General features: G+C 38.8%; 1 protein-coding gene across 1 annotated transcript in view; it reads right to left on the bottom strand.

The window, feature by feature from the left end:
- The window catches only part of RAB11A (RAB11A, member RAS oncogene family), a 50319-nt gene extending 36158 nt beyond the window's left edge, over positions 1–14161 (bottom strand). Inside the window, exon 1 of the mRNA XM_072614478.1 lies at positions 14146–14161. The gene's annotated coding sequence lies outside the window, so the exon portion shown is untranslated. The remainder of the gene's footprint in view (positions 1–14145) is intronic.
- Positions 14162–15507: the final 1346 nt, after the last annotated feature.

The following is a 15507-nucleotide window of genomic DNA, read 5'->3' as shown; positions in this document are numbered from 1 at the left end:
ATAGCAGATGCCACAGAAAGTACCTATAATGTAGCAAGGAGAATTACAGTAGAGATGCCCAGAACTTTATAGGAAGACATATTCTTGAGGACACAAAGAGAAATAATTCCAGTGAGATGGAAAAATGGGAGTAGTTTAAATAGACCAACGTAGATGCGAAAGAAACTGATTAATCAATTGGATTTTTCAGATATTTGTAAGAGAGAAGGATGGGGAAAAACTTAAATGAACTGATGCAAAATGTGGTAAGTAATACTGGGAAAGCAATATATACCACATGGGAAAGTAATATATACTAAATGTAAATAGAAAAAAGAAAAAATAATCAAAATTGAATGCTCCATAAATTTAGCAATCAAACTTGGGTCCAAAAAAGAGATATGAGAATGAACCTTTCTCCTTGATGTAGGAGAAAAAAATCTAGGAATGTTCCCATCAGATAATCTAGGTTGCTTCTTTTTCTTGAAAAGTACATATTGACATTGCCTTTGAGACTTAATTGGCTTAGGATACTAAGACTTACTAGTCACAGGAGTACAAAAACCCATGAGGAACTCTGTCAGGGTACACAGGTTTGACAAGTAGAACTGTGGGCAAGAAAGAAGCTTGACTCCAGTTTCCTCAACAGATAAACACTGTATTCTCAGCTGTTCTTTCCTTTCTCTGAATGTCCTTACTTTGCTCTGATCAATTAAACCTCCTTTTGTTAACTGTGTAGAGGCTATGAATAATGCTGTGTAATTATAGCCACCAAGAATGACCCCAAAGAAGAAATATGAGAATACGCACCCTCCTTTCTTTGTAGAGGTCTACAACTGTACTATGGAATATGGCATACATTTTCAATCTCAATTAATAAATTATTTTTACTGAACTGATTTTTAAAAAATTTTCTGTTTTACTCTTTAGTATAAGGGATGGTTATCTGAGTAGGGGAGATGGAGAGATATATTAAGAATTGTGATATAAAACCAAAAACATCAAAAACAAAATTAAAAAGATAAAGGACACAAAGAGAATATAAAAGCAGGGCCAGTAAATACAGGATGGAAACAAAAGCATGATTTCAGTTCAATGCCTCATCGATTATTTTTTAATGTCACTTTTATTTATTTTACTATTATTCACTTCAGCTAATAAGATTTTGTTTTCTCTTCCCCTCACCTCCTCCAGTTGAAGAAAAAAGCAGGGAGAAGGGCAGGGCCAAGAAGATAAAGAAAAGTCAGAAAGTTGTCTGACCTCTTCCCCGTTCCCCTCAGAAACAATGTTAAATCAAGCCGGTAAAAGAATTCTGGAGCGACAGAATCCACAAAAAGACAGAGTGAAATAATTTTCCAACCAAGATAAGTTAGAAAGATAAGTTAGAAAAGTCTGTATCACTTGGGTAAAAGGGGAGCGCAGCCCAGTGCGGGAGGTGTCTGGCCAAGACAATAGGAAGCTCTTAACCACTGCACAGAGCAACATTCAAGGCCCTTTGATTATGATTCAGCCAGTAAGCAGCACAAGCCAGCTGTGAGGACTCCAGAGGCTTCCGGCCCCCATGCAGTAGGCAAATCACAAGCCTCTGAAACCAGGGCACAACAGACTAGGTTAGGCAGGGTAATCTTAGCAGAGAGGGGAAACCACCAGCCCAACAGGCTGATAGTGCCCCCTATATCCCAGGAACAGAGCTCAACTTCAAAAAATGATCAAAAAACAAAAAACAGCCCTGGCCATAGAAAGCTGCTATGGTAACAAAGAAGATTAAAACACCGACTCAGAAATGGAATTGTTGAGTGAAGTGAGCAGCGATATTATGCCGTGATCAACTGTGATTGACTTAGCTTTTCTCACCAATACTAGGATCTAAGACAATTCCAAAAGACTCATGATCAAAAATGCTATCCACATCCAGAGAAAGAACTATGGAGTCTGAATGCAGGTGGAAGCAGACTGTTTTCACTTTTTTTGGTAGCTTTTCTTTTTTTATTCTGTTTCTTCTTTTACAACATGATTAATGTGGAGATATGTTTACATGATGGCGCATGTGTAACCTATGTCAGATTGCTTGCCATCTTGGTGGAGGGGGTGAGAAGGTGAGAAAATTTGAAACTCAAAATCTTATCTTATCTTTATATGTAACTAGAAAAAAATAAAATACCATTTATCAAAAGAAGGCAGGCAGGAAGGAAAGAATGAAGGAAGGAAGAAAAGAAAAGGGGGAGGAGAAGACCCTTGTAACAAAGACACAATATCAAACAAAACAAATTCCCAAATTGGACATTAAAAAATATTTGTCTCATTCTGTACCCTGAATCTGTTACCTCTCTGTTAGGAATTGGGTAGCATGTTTCATTATGCTCCTCTGGAATCATGGATGGTCTTTGTGTCGATTAGAATTCTTAAGTCTTTCAAAGTTGTTTGTATTTACAGTGCTTTTATGGTAAGTTTTCATCATTGAACTTATGCTTCTATTTCTTCACCATTACAAAAAGAGCTGCCATAAGTATTTTTGAAAACTTTTGTTGGGTTTTTTTTTCAGTTGTATTCAACTCTTTGTGAGTGAAAACCCATTTGGGGTTTTCTTGGCAAAGATCCTGGAGTGGTTTGCCATTTCCTTCTCCAGCTCATTTAACAGATGAGGAAACTGAGGCAAATGACCTAGTTACTTGGGTCAGTTATATGATGGTACCATTGGGAGAATATGAAACCAGTTGACTTACCCAGGGTCACACAACTAGTAAGTGGCTGAGGTTAGATTTGAATTCAGGAAGATGAGTCTTCCTGATTCCACACTGAGGACTATCCACTGCACCACCTAGCTGCCCCATTTTTTTTTTAGCATATAGGTCATTCTTTTCCTTTTTTTGATCTCTTTGGAATAGGAGTCTAGTAGTTTTATCACTGAGTCAAACGGAATACAGTTTAGTGACTAAGGGTCACTGGCTGAATTCACAGCTCCACTGACAATACATCAATTGTCCTTTCTTCCCAAAGTCCTCCCAACATTTGTCATTTTCATGGTTAATGTCAGAAATACTAAAAGTTAGAATGAGTTATGGTCAGCAAGGAAAGTTGAAGACAACAACAACAAAAATTTATTTTAAACTAGGTTAAGTTTTTAAAAAAGGATAAAAGAAGGGATCAGGAAAACTGCTCAAGGTAAGTGGAATGATGAGAATAATTCATGTAGTTATTCTGCATATGTTTATAAACATACTAGTTTTCTCCCGCTTTAGAATGTAAACAATCCCTTGAAAGCAGAAGTCATTTCATTCTTTGTATTTATATCCCCAGCACTTAACAATGACCAGCACATAGTAAGTGCTAAATATGTGCTTGTTGACATTGATTGATTGACTAATAACAGAAAGAAGCCTGGGTTGCTTAACTCCTATTTTGCTCCTGTCTTCTCTGCCAATGAGAATGAATTTTGGACTGGAAAGGAGAGAACAAAAATATCTAAATAGTGAGTTACTATTCCAAATTAGTCAGGCGCTGATAAGAGGGCACCTGATTGCCCTTGATGCATTCAAGTTACCTGGTCCAAAATGAACAACATATTGGTTACTGAAAGGACTGGAAAATGTGATAGCTGAGCCACTGTCAGTGATCTCCGGATGAATGGGAGAGGGCTTGCAGAAATGGAGAAGGGTAAATTGTCACTGGAGAAAGGAATCTGAAACTACAGGCAAGTGAGCTGGAATTTCATTCTCCACACCATTCTGCAATACATTACTGAAGGGAGAGTCTGGGAACATCATCTTTAAAGGAATATGGTGATGAATAAGAGTTAGTATTTCTTTTTCTACAACAAGTTAAACTGGGAAGCACTTTTTTTACTTTATTATTCTTGGGGTTTTTTTGGGTCTGCAGTTTCTTTTGCAACATGGCTAATATGGAAATGTTTTGCCTGACTCAAATGGCTTGCCTTCTCAAAGAGGGAAGAGGAGAAGGAGGGAGAAAATGTAGAACTTAAAATTTTTTTAAAAAGAATGTTAAAAATTTTTATTTACATATAATTGAGAAAAAATTAAATAAGAATAGTAAAAAAAAAAAAAACAAGCCAGATCATGCTAAAGAAACTTCACTTTTTTTCTTTGACAGAGATACTACTTATGTCAAGGGAATGTTATACAAAAATATACCTGGATTTAAACAAAGCATTCACTCAAGTGCTATTCTAGTGGGGGAAAGGGTGAGATGTTAGGCAGCTGATAACATTGTAGTTGTGTATTCAAAACTGGTTGATCGATTGGAACTCAAAGGTCCAATTAATGCACTGATGTCCGCTTGAAAGGAAGTCTCTAGTCCAGCGCCCTACGGATCAGTGCTTCACATTGTGCTGCTTGACATTCTTGGCCAAATTCTAGCAGGTATTATTGGAGGGAAGACGAGTTAATGTCTAGAGAAGAACATGATGATTGCCAAAAAGCAGCAAGGACAAGACACCCAGATTAACCTCGTGTCCTTTTTGACAAGATTACTAGATGAATACATCAAGTTAATGCTGTAGTTTGCTTGGATTTCAGCAAAACATTTGGCAGTATTCCCCACAATATTCTTGTGGAAAAGAAAGGGAATAAGTGTTTATTAAGTATCTACTATATGCTAGGCAACGTGCTAAATGTTTGACAAATATTATCTCATTAGATCCTCACAACGATACTGGGAGGTAGGTGCAATTATCCCCAGTTAAGGTAGGCAGAAATGAAGTGACTTGCCCAGGGCACAGATAGCAAGTATCTGAGGCTCACTATAAAATCATCCGTGTCACGGAGTTACCTGGGTGGGTTCTATGATGGTGTCATTGGGAGGATTTGAAACCAGTTGAACAAATTAGACCCAGAAAGTAGCCATTGAAAGGTTACTATTAACTTGGCAGAAGATATACGATAATCTGGATTTAGGAATCTGCCCTTGACCCTGCGCTACTCATCATTTTCCTCAGTGACTTGGAAAATAGACCACATACTTCTCAAATGTGCAAAAGGTATAAAGCAGAGAAGTTCAGAAAGAGAGTGAACATGTTGGAATACACTGTCAGGATCTAAAAATATCTTAATAGGCTAAAATGTGGGGCTGAATGTGGTTCAAAACATCAGTTGCATAAGTAGAAGATGGGAGAAATATGACTAGATGGTGGTTCACTTGAAGATGTATCTGGTAGGTATATTGGACCTCAAATGCAATATTAGTAATGAGGCAGAAAAGCTAATTTTTGGCAGAATTGAAAGAGACCTAGTGTCAAGGACTAGGACAATGATGATTTCATACACTCTGTTCTGGTCAAACCATTGAATAAATACGGTGATTAAATCTGGATACCGCCCTTGAGAATGGACAGTGACAAACTGGAGAGTATTCAGAGGGAAAAAACCAAGGTGATGAAAAGCTTAGCGTTTGTGCCCAATGAGGATGGTTTAAAGGAATTGAAAACTCTTGCCCAGCTTGAAGGCAAATTTGGGAAATGGATTATCATAGCTCAGATGCCATCTTTTATATTTTCTCTGTCCTGACCCCCAAGCAGTGCAATATGTAGCTGAGGAGCAGCATTGTGAACATACAGGGAAACACAGAAATGTTGTACCATCGTTGGGCTATCTTTCCCAGCAGCCAGCGGTGCATAGAACATACAAAAAAAGAAATAATGAAAAAGACCAGATCACTTCACTTGAGCTGTTGAAAGCACCCGAGAACCTCATCTGGCCATTCATTCCTAGGTATTTAAATGACACTGGGAATAGAGTACTATCTGTGACTTGCCAGTGACTTAATCTCTCTCTGCCTCAGTTTCTTTATCTGTAAAGTGAGATAATAATAACACTTATCTCATTGATTACTGTGAAGATCAAGTAAGATTGCATGTGTAAAATGCTTTGTAAATTTTAAAGGCTATATCATGACTAGTTCCATACTCTATTACACATTCTGGCATGAATATCCCAAAGGATGAGGGTCGTTGTTGACAGTCTTATGCCAAAGCTGATTGTAGCTCTGAAAGTACTTTGTAAATGTTACTAATTGTTATTTTTGGTTTGATTTTGAATTGGAGTTATTGCTCTGCAAGTGATAGGCTTTTTGAAAAATTACACTTTATTTTAACATTTATTTGAAAATTTTTTGAGTTCCCAGTTCTTCTCCTTCCTCCAACTCCTCCCCCATCCACTGAGAAGGCAAGCAAAATGGTATCCATTATACATGATGTCATGTCAAACATATTTCCATATTAGTCATGTTGCAAAAGAAAAAAAGTGCAATAAGTAGAAAAAAGTATGCTTCAATCTGTACTCAGAGCTCATCAGTTCTCTCTGTAGATGTAAGTAGTATTTTGCTCTGTGAGTCATTTAGAATCATCATGGATTCATTGTATTGATTAGAGTAGCTAAGTCTTTCACAATTAAACATCGTTATAATATTGCAGTTGAGCAGCAGTGGATAGAGTGCCAAGCCTAGAGTGAGGAAGCCTCACCTTCCTGAGTTCAGATTTGGCCTCAGATACTTACTAGTTGTGTTACCTTGGGCAAGTCACTTAACCCTGTTTTCCTCATTGGTAAAATGAGCTAGATAAGGACATGGCAAACCACTCCAGTATCTCTGCCAAGAAAACCCCAAATGGGGTCACAAAGAGTCAGGTGCCACTGAAAACAACTGAACAACATTGCTTTACTGTGCACAATGTTCTCCTAGTTCTGCTCACTTCACTTTGCATCAGTTCATAGAAGTCTTCCCAGGTTTTCCTGAAACTATCCCCTGAGTCATTTCTTGTAGAACAACAGTATTCCATTATAATCATATGCCACAATTTGTTCAGCCATTATTCCCATGCAATTAATAGTCTTAGTTGCCTGGGGGCACTGGGAGATTAAGTGAGTTACCTGGGGTTTTACAGCTGGGACTTGTCAGAGATGGAACTTGAACCCAGCTTTTATTGATGAGATCAGCTCTCCATTACCTCTGTACTGTCATCATCATTATTAATTATCATTAATTAATCATAAGAATTACCATCACCGTTATATATTATAATCCTAATTCTTATAGTATCATTATTAAGTTGGTATATATAGAAGCCCCAGAGCAAATCTACCCATCTGTGTTCTCTTGTTTCTATACATGTCACTAATGGAAAAGATCCCCTAACTCTGAGCATATGTAGACATTCTCTGCTTGACTTCAGGGGTCATTCTTCAAATCTGACTATGCACAGATATCTTCTGCCTACTTCTGACTGTATATGACTTATCTATGGGTTGACTCACCTGAACTGGTAAAAAACTGATAACATAAGTTGCCACACCTTCCAGAAAAAAGAAAGCTGGTGAGTCTGTGGGAGGTAGATCTCAAGAAGACAAGATGTGACCCCAGTTGGGAGGTGGGAGTAGGAAAGGTCCTTCTCTATCTTGGGTCACCTGAGTCTTTTCCCAGAATGACTACCTCCCACTTTGTATTGTAGCTGCTTTTTGCTCCTTTTGTATTTCCTTTTCTCTAGTTATCAACCTGGTAGACATGGAAAGGTTTTGGAAGGTCTACCTGACCTGGTGACAAGGGTGATGTACACTGGAGGGAGTAGTTGTGGTGGCAGCATTAGCAACAGAATCAGTCTTGGAACAAGGAAAGTTGGCCTGAGAGAAGGTGATCCTATTTGATGGTTGATTGAACTGTTCTCAGTATAGACAAAATGTGAACTGGATAATTTAAAGCTTTTCAAAAAGCATACATGTTGCAATGAGGCTTGAGTTAATTTCAGCCATTTTTCAGTCGTGTCCAACTCTTTGTGACCCCTATTTGGGATTTTCTTGGCAAAGATACCAGAGTGGTTTGCTATTTCCTTCTGCAGCTCATTTTACAGATGAGGAAACTGAGGCAAATAGGGTTAAGTGACTTGTCCAGGGTTAAACTGCTAGTAAGTATCTGAGACCAGATTTGAACTCAGGAAGATGAGTCTTCCTGACCCACTGACAACCTAACTGCTCCAGGCTTGAGTATCAGTCTCCTAAGTGGTTGTACTACAAGCAGTAAATTATTAAATTATGTTCTAATCATTCTGTTTAGTGTGGAAATAAATTACTTTTCTATGCCCGATTCACATACGTATATCAGTTACCTTTTTAGAAATCTCCTTCCCCTTGCAGGGCAGACCCCTTACGTAACCAGTTTTATAATTAGCAACTTTCTCCTGAGTAGCTGGAGTGTGGGCAAAGAGCCAGAGTTAGCAGCACTAAACCCACTTCCCCTCTTAAAAAGTCAGGTGAACCCAGAGCAAGTCCAGGTTCTAAGTATTAGACAGGAAATGGTTCTGAACCCCAGCCCCCATGGCTTCAACCAGGCAGCTCCTGATCAGAAGCTCTGCTAAACTGATATAGAGACAATCAGAAATACTAAAAAATCCATCATATTCAATCACATAGACATATAATTCCAGCCCTTCGTCTATTAACTAGACATAATCCCACCTTCTAGAACAGAGATAGGGAACATCCTGCCATGCATATTCCTTTGGCCTAATTTAATTTATTTCCATTACATTATTGTATTATAGGAATACATTCATTATTCTCTGGAGCAAGACCCCAGAAAGGTTATCATTTGTGCTCTTAGTTGCAAAAGCCCAACATCACTTCAATATTTTTTCTGTAATGCCCCAAATGGCCACAAGAGGACAGAACTGCTCCATGAAAATAGACAGAAACTGTCATACTCTATTTTTTTAAAGGTTGAAAAGGAGTGGGGTTTCTTTTCCAATGAAAAATGAGGGAAGGAGAAAGGGAATAAGCATTCATATAGCACTACACGCCAGACACTCTACTAAACACATAAATATCTGACCCTGAGAACAACCCTGCAAGATAGGTGCTATTCTCCCCATTTTACAGTCAAGGAAACTGAGGCAAAGAAGTTTGATGACTTGCCCAGGGTCACACAGCTAGTAAGTCTCTTCCTTACTCCTTACTCCAGGCCCACCTCTCCATTCACTGTAGCACAAGAAAAGTCTTGGTAACCAAGGATGGGCTAAGGGAAGAGAGAGGGATATAGGAGGGAATTTAGGAAACGTGAAAACAGAAGACATCAATCAACATCTGTTTTGAAAAGAAAAAAATGAAAAAGGGGAGAATTTCGAGAATACTTCTGTTTCCAAATTTTGTGTAGACATTAAAATACTTGTAACAACACATTCTGGCAGTGTATTTTTCCATGTTTCTCATACAAATTGCTGGGTTTGTTTTCTTTGTTGCTTGGTATTTCTTGAGAGATCAGTCTTTTTATATATTCGGCTATATTTGACCTTCTGTCTTGACACAAAGTTTACACCCTCTGGATAACAGAATCAGTTTCCTGACAGGCTCTAAAACTGTGTTGAATCTAATAAGATTACATTTAATAGGGACAAAATGGAAAGTCTTAAACAGGGTTCAAGAAAGTGGAAGCCTGGTTAGACTACTGTTCATTCAGCAAAGACAAGGGGGTTTCAGAGGACTACAAGTTCAAAATGAGTCAGCAGTATGACGCGGCAGCCAAGAAAGCTCATGTGATCTGGGGCTGCGTAACCCTGGGGAAAAAGGAGGTAACCGTCTCTCTCTACTCTGCCTGGTCTGACTATATCTGGTTTATTGCGGTGGATTCTGGGTGGCACATTTTAGAAAGGTCATTGGTACGCTGAAAAATGTCCAGAGGTGAATAATAGAGAAGGCAAAGTTTCCTGATTATGCCATATTCTGATCTGTTGAAGGAACTGGGGAATGATTAACCTACAGAACTCTAACTTTGAAGTGTTTGAAAAGTTATTATGTGAAAAAGAGATTAGACTTGTTCTGCTTGACCTCTGAGGAATGAACTAGGAGCTACCGATGGAAGATGTAGAGGCAAATTTAACCCTGATGTCAAGAAAAATTTCCTAAGAATGAAAGCTGCTGGGGTGGCACAGTGGGGAGAGAGCACTAGCCCTGGAGCCCAAAGGATCTGAGTTTAAATATGGACTCAGACACTTACTAGCTGTGTGACCCTGGTCAAGTCACTTAACCCCAATTGCTTGGGGAGAGGGGAAGGATGAAAGCTGCCCCAAATTAGAATGAGCCCCCCACCAAGTTTTCAAACAAAGGTCATTTGTTATCATCATAATAGGGATCCTTTTTCAGATCTGGGTTAAACTAAATGGCCACTGAGTTCTTTTTCAACTAGAAATTCTGTGATATTGTCCATTTATATACATCTATTTCTGTGTCTCTCCATTTATCTCTTTTGTTTCATATATTTCTACTTATGTTTCTTTTTCTATGTCTTCTTCCTTTTTTCCTTTTTCTCTCATTCCTTTTCCCCTCTCTTTTTCTTCCTTAATTGTATATAACATAGAATTGAAGGATAATTTTTATTTTATGTTAGATAAAGCTTTATATTTCCTATTCTGAATTTTAAAAGAATCATCAAAATAATGCATTATTGATGGAGTTGTGAACTGATCCAACCATTCTGGAGAGCAGTTTAGAATTATATAGAATTATAGCCCAAAGGACTATAAATCTGTGCATACTCTTTAATCCAGAAAAAAAGAATAAGGACCTATCTGTCCACAAATATTTATAGCAGCTCTTTTTTTTTCTGGTGGCAAAGAATTGGAAATTGAGGTGTCCATCGATTACGGAATGTTTTAATATATGCTTGTGATGGAATATTTTTGTATTATAAGAAACGACAAGCAGGATGATTTCCGAAAAACCTGGAAAGACTTACATGAACTGATGCTGAGTGAAGGGAGCACAACCAGGAGAATAACAGCATTATTGTACAATGCAGAATTGTGAATGACTTAGCTCTTCTCAGCAATACAATAATCCAAGACAATTCCAAAGGATTAAGGATGAAAAATGCTCTCTAGCTCCAAAGAAAGAACTATGGAGTCTGAAGGCAGATTTTTTTCTTTTCTTTCTTTTCACTTTCCTTCTTTTTTTCTTTTTGTTCTACTCTCATACAAAATGACTAATATGGAAATGTTTTACATGATTGTACATGTGTAACCTATATCAGATTGCTTACCATTTCAGGGAGGGGGGAGAGGGGAAAGGAGAAAGAAAGAGAAAAATTGAAACTCAAAACTTTTTTAAAAAACCCAAATGTTAAAAATTGTTTTTATATGTACTTGGAGAGGAAAAATATTATTTTTTTAAAAGAGTAGCCAAATTGTCTCAAAGATATTTGTTTTATCCTTAAGACACATTTTGCTTGTGGTCCTTAATGGATTTTTCCCCATGTGTATCCATGAGTTTCCATTTATAGGAAAATGTTTTATAGTCATGCTCTGGGAACTTATTAAGATTGTATAATAGGAAGGGTCTTTGGAGATAATCGAGTCCAGCCCTCTCATTTTACAGTTAAACAAAATGAAGTCCAGGAAAGTTAAGTAACGTATTCAAGGAAACACAAGTAGTAAATATCAGAAATAGAACTTGAGATCAGACTAACTTCAGAGCAGGTACTACTGTACAGTGTTGCCTGGACTTTGTATTTTCTGATTAGAGTTGAGTTAGATTGGATTTTTTTCCCCTATTTTTATTATATAAGATAGATATTGGGGAGATGTCTAATATATAAATATATAGATATGGGCTACAGTTGGCATAGGTAGATATATGGAATCTGGCTCACCTCTGAAGAAAGGAGGCTGTGCCTGCACTGTCCACAGTCTAGTTGGGTGTGTGGGGTAAAGAACAGGTAGGATTCAGGATCATTGAGTCTAGGTGAATTCTTCTCTCTCTGAGAGGGGTATCAAATCTTTGATCCTCTTTGAAAATGAAGGATGGACAATAATATGCTAGAATTATATCTGCTACTACTCAAGTAGTTTGGGGGTATTAGTCTGGGTTTAGAATAAAAGCTGCCAGCCCTGATGGCTTTCACTGGGGGAGGGTAGCCACTCACTCATACTCACTAGTTTTACTCCCACCAAATACTAGTTACACAAAAGTCCATCTTGAACCTTTTTGTCAAAGAAAGCAGCCAATTGGGGAAATGATACAGATAAGAATAAACAAAGAATCCTTGAGGGTCAAAGAGCTCTTCAATAGGGAAGGACACAAGGTTTCAACAAAAGCAAAGCCAGAGGGAAAAATCTTACCATGGTAATGTCCTCTATGGGGGTGCAAACACAGGAAATCAAGAGACACAGTGACGGGGGCAACTTCCCCATATAGCTGAGGCCCAGGAACTCGAGTGATTCATTCTAAAGTCCCTGCCTTGCCTGGTCTCTGTCAAAGTAGAAGTCCTCTGTTGAAGTCTCTATCCAACCCACTGAAATAAGTCCCTTATAGATACAAAAGATGAGCCCAATTTTCTCCCAGAATTCACATCCTCTAAAAGGTACATAGTGCAGATCATGAGACTGTCCATTGGAAAACCACTCAACTTGCTTCGGTGGGAGTGAATATTATAGTTATATTTCCTGTCTGTCAATTACTTAACATCAATTGCTTAAGTATCCACCTAGTAAGGCCCCCTCATACTTGGCACTGGCAAAGTAAAGGGAGACAGGGATGGAATCGAGGTGAAGACTAACTCTTCTTCTCAGGAAGCTGACATCAAAATTGAGGTGATAAGACTCACTTGGAATAATTTAAGGACCTTTTATAACACGTTATGCAAAAGAAGGAAATTAATAGAGTACGTCAAACCCCTAGGTACATGAGTACGATTCTTCACTCTGTTTCCTTTGGCCCTCTAAAAGGAAAGAGTTGGGTAACTTGTGAAAAGGGGGGCAACTAGATGGTACAAAGGACAGAGCACTGCTGTGCTTAGAATCGGGGAAGATCTAAATTCAGCTCTACCTCAGACACTTACTAGCTATGTGACCCTGGGCAAGTCACTTAACTCTGTTTGCCTCAGTTTCCTCATCTGTAAAATGAGATAGAGAAGGAGATGTCAAAACACTCAAGTATCTTTGCAAAGAAAACCCCAAATGGGGTCCCAAAGAGTTGGACATGACTGAAAAACAACAATGCTTGCGAAGGATCATAGAAGAGGGGACTGTGGAGATCATCTCATCCAATTTCTTCATGATCCATGTGAACTAACTGAGCCTCAAAGAAGTGGAACGACTTGCTCAGGTAATATCATTATCTAGGTAATAAGAAGCAGAAAAAGGTTTTGATGACAAAAGCGATGACTCTAAATCTAATGTCTTTTGTATTATCCTGTGCTGTTTCCTTTCAGCTTATGCTATTTCTGCCCAAGAGATGAGTGATCCTGAAATCATTGAAGAAAGAATAACACCCATTGATCTTAAAGAGCGAGTTCCCAGAGTAGTGTTAGAAAGTATTTTTCTTTCAGGAGCTATTGATCCCTAGAGAAAAGACAAAGCACGGGTCTGGTTATTGATTAAAAGCCCCTCATCAACACTCTATTGCCTAAAGAGTAAGTTCCAAATTCATTGCTTGGCATTTGAAGCCCTTCACACTTTACCTTTTTTACCTTTACAACTTTGTTTTACCTTATTCCTCTTTCAGATCTTCTGGGCTCCACAGTGCTCCCCTCTCCTACACTTTACCCTTTTGTTCAGTTGTTTTTCAATTGTCTGACACTCTGTGACCTCATTTAGGGTTTTCTTAGCAAAGATATTGGAGTGGTTTACCATTTCCTTTTCTGGCTCATTATATAGTTGAGGAAACTGAGGCAAACAGAGTTAAATGACTTGCCCAGGGTTGCACAGTAAGTATCTGAGGCCAGATATGAACTCAGGAAGAGGAGTGTTCCTGACTCCATGCCTGGCACTCTGTGCACTATGGCATCACCTAGCTGCCTATGCACTGTATTGTCCTACACTCCACTGCTGGTCTATGCTCCAGCCAAACAGGACCAGTCACTGAGCTTCATAAATACCCCGTACTTTTCTGTCCCTGTTCACATTTTTCTCTAGTCCTAGAAAGCCCTCCTCCCCTATTTTATTCTCTTGAATTTTTCTGCATCCTTTAAAACCCAACTAAAAGCCATTTCATCCAGTCAGCTATTGCTGAAATTCCCAGACTGCTAACAATCTCCTCCACACCCACTCCTTGGACCTCTTTGTACTTCTCTTATGTACATATAATAGTGTATACTATTGTTTTGTATATGTGTGTCATTTCCCACAATTTGGGATACAAACTCCACAAAAACAGAATTCACATCTTTAATGCCTACCTCAATGCTTAACACAGTTGTTGTTGTCCTTTGTCCTTCATTCAATGACATCAGGAGGGTGATATCTTGACTTGCAAGTGACCTGGATTTAAATGAAGCAGGGCTGTGCAAAATCAGCCTCACTCTCTCCTCCAGTCATCAGAGTCGAGTGGCAAGACATAAGACAAGTTGACTGGCGATGCCCCCAGATGCAGCGGAGACCATGACCTTTTTAAGCTAAGGTCTTTCTCAGGTCTCAGTTTCTCTGAGGCAACATCTACTTAGTAATTTAAGGCTCAGTGAGAATTGAGGCAAAAGATGGTTTAGTTCAGGGGTGGGGAACCCGTGATCTGAGTCTAAGTTTTACAGAACAAACCTTTAATTAAGGGGATTTGTTCTGTGAAGTTTGGATTCAGTCAAAGGACCTTGAAGTTGCAGGTTCCCCACCCCTGGTCTAGTTTGACTTGATCTGGAAGAGGAACACTCTCAAAGTTTCTGGCCAGAACAGAAACAATTGTTATTTTGCTGGCCCTCTGAGCCATAAAATCTAAACAATGAGTAAGTGAGGCTTGGGCTGGAACCTGTTATTGGCCAGTCAGTGAGAGACAGGGTGATTGGATTTTAAAGTCTCAGTCAAGTATTTCCATTTGAATACCAATGGGTTTTATCAAAGTCTGGTTTGTCAAAGCTATATTTCTAGAAAACATAAAGGAAAACTACATTAAAAAAGAGTTAATTGTCCCAAATTAATGGGAAAAAATAATAGAATAAATAAATAAATGGAGAAGAAAAAGATCTAGCCCCCTCGAAACGTAAGTGAAAAAAACTGCATAAAAGGCTCCTCATGTGCACAGAGGGAGGAAGGGGGGGATGAGGAGAGAAATGGCAGCATATTTTATCTTCATACCTACCTCAATGCTTAATGTTGCTATTGATTGTCCTTAATTCTCAAATAGGACCAATGTGTGTGTGTGTGTGTGTGTGTGTGTGTGTGTGTGTGTGTGTGTTCGTCCTTCATTGCTGAAGAAGACCATGCTATCAGAGAAATAATGACATGACTTGCACTTGAGTTTGTTTTGAGTGAGGGAGGGCTGTGCAGGTCACCAGCCTCACTTCTCCTCCAGAGCCATCTGAATCCAATGATCAGATATTCATCAGGATGACTGGAGATGACCCAGGATGAGGCAATTGGGGTTAAGTGACTTGCCCAAAGTCACACAGCTAGTGAGTGTCAAGTGTCTGAGGTGAGATTTGAACTCAGGTCCTCCTGACTCCTGCACTGGTGCTCTATCCACTGCACTACCTAGCTGCCCTAATAGGACCAATGACATCAGGAGGGTGATGTATATGAATTGGATTTAAGCGAAGCAGGGCTGCTCAAAG

This window comes from Notamacropus eugenii, chromosome 1, assembly GCF_028372415.1.
Source record: "Notamacropus eugenii isolate mMacEug1 chromosome 1, mMacEug1.pri_v2, whole genome shotgun sequence".
NCBI lineage: Eukaryota > Metazoa > Chordata > Mammalia > Diprotodontia > Macropodidae > Notamacropus > Notamacropus eugenii.
The sequence above is the reverse complement of the archived record's forward strand: the minus strand, read 5'-3'. Positions and strand labels throughout refer to the sequence as shown.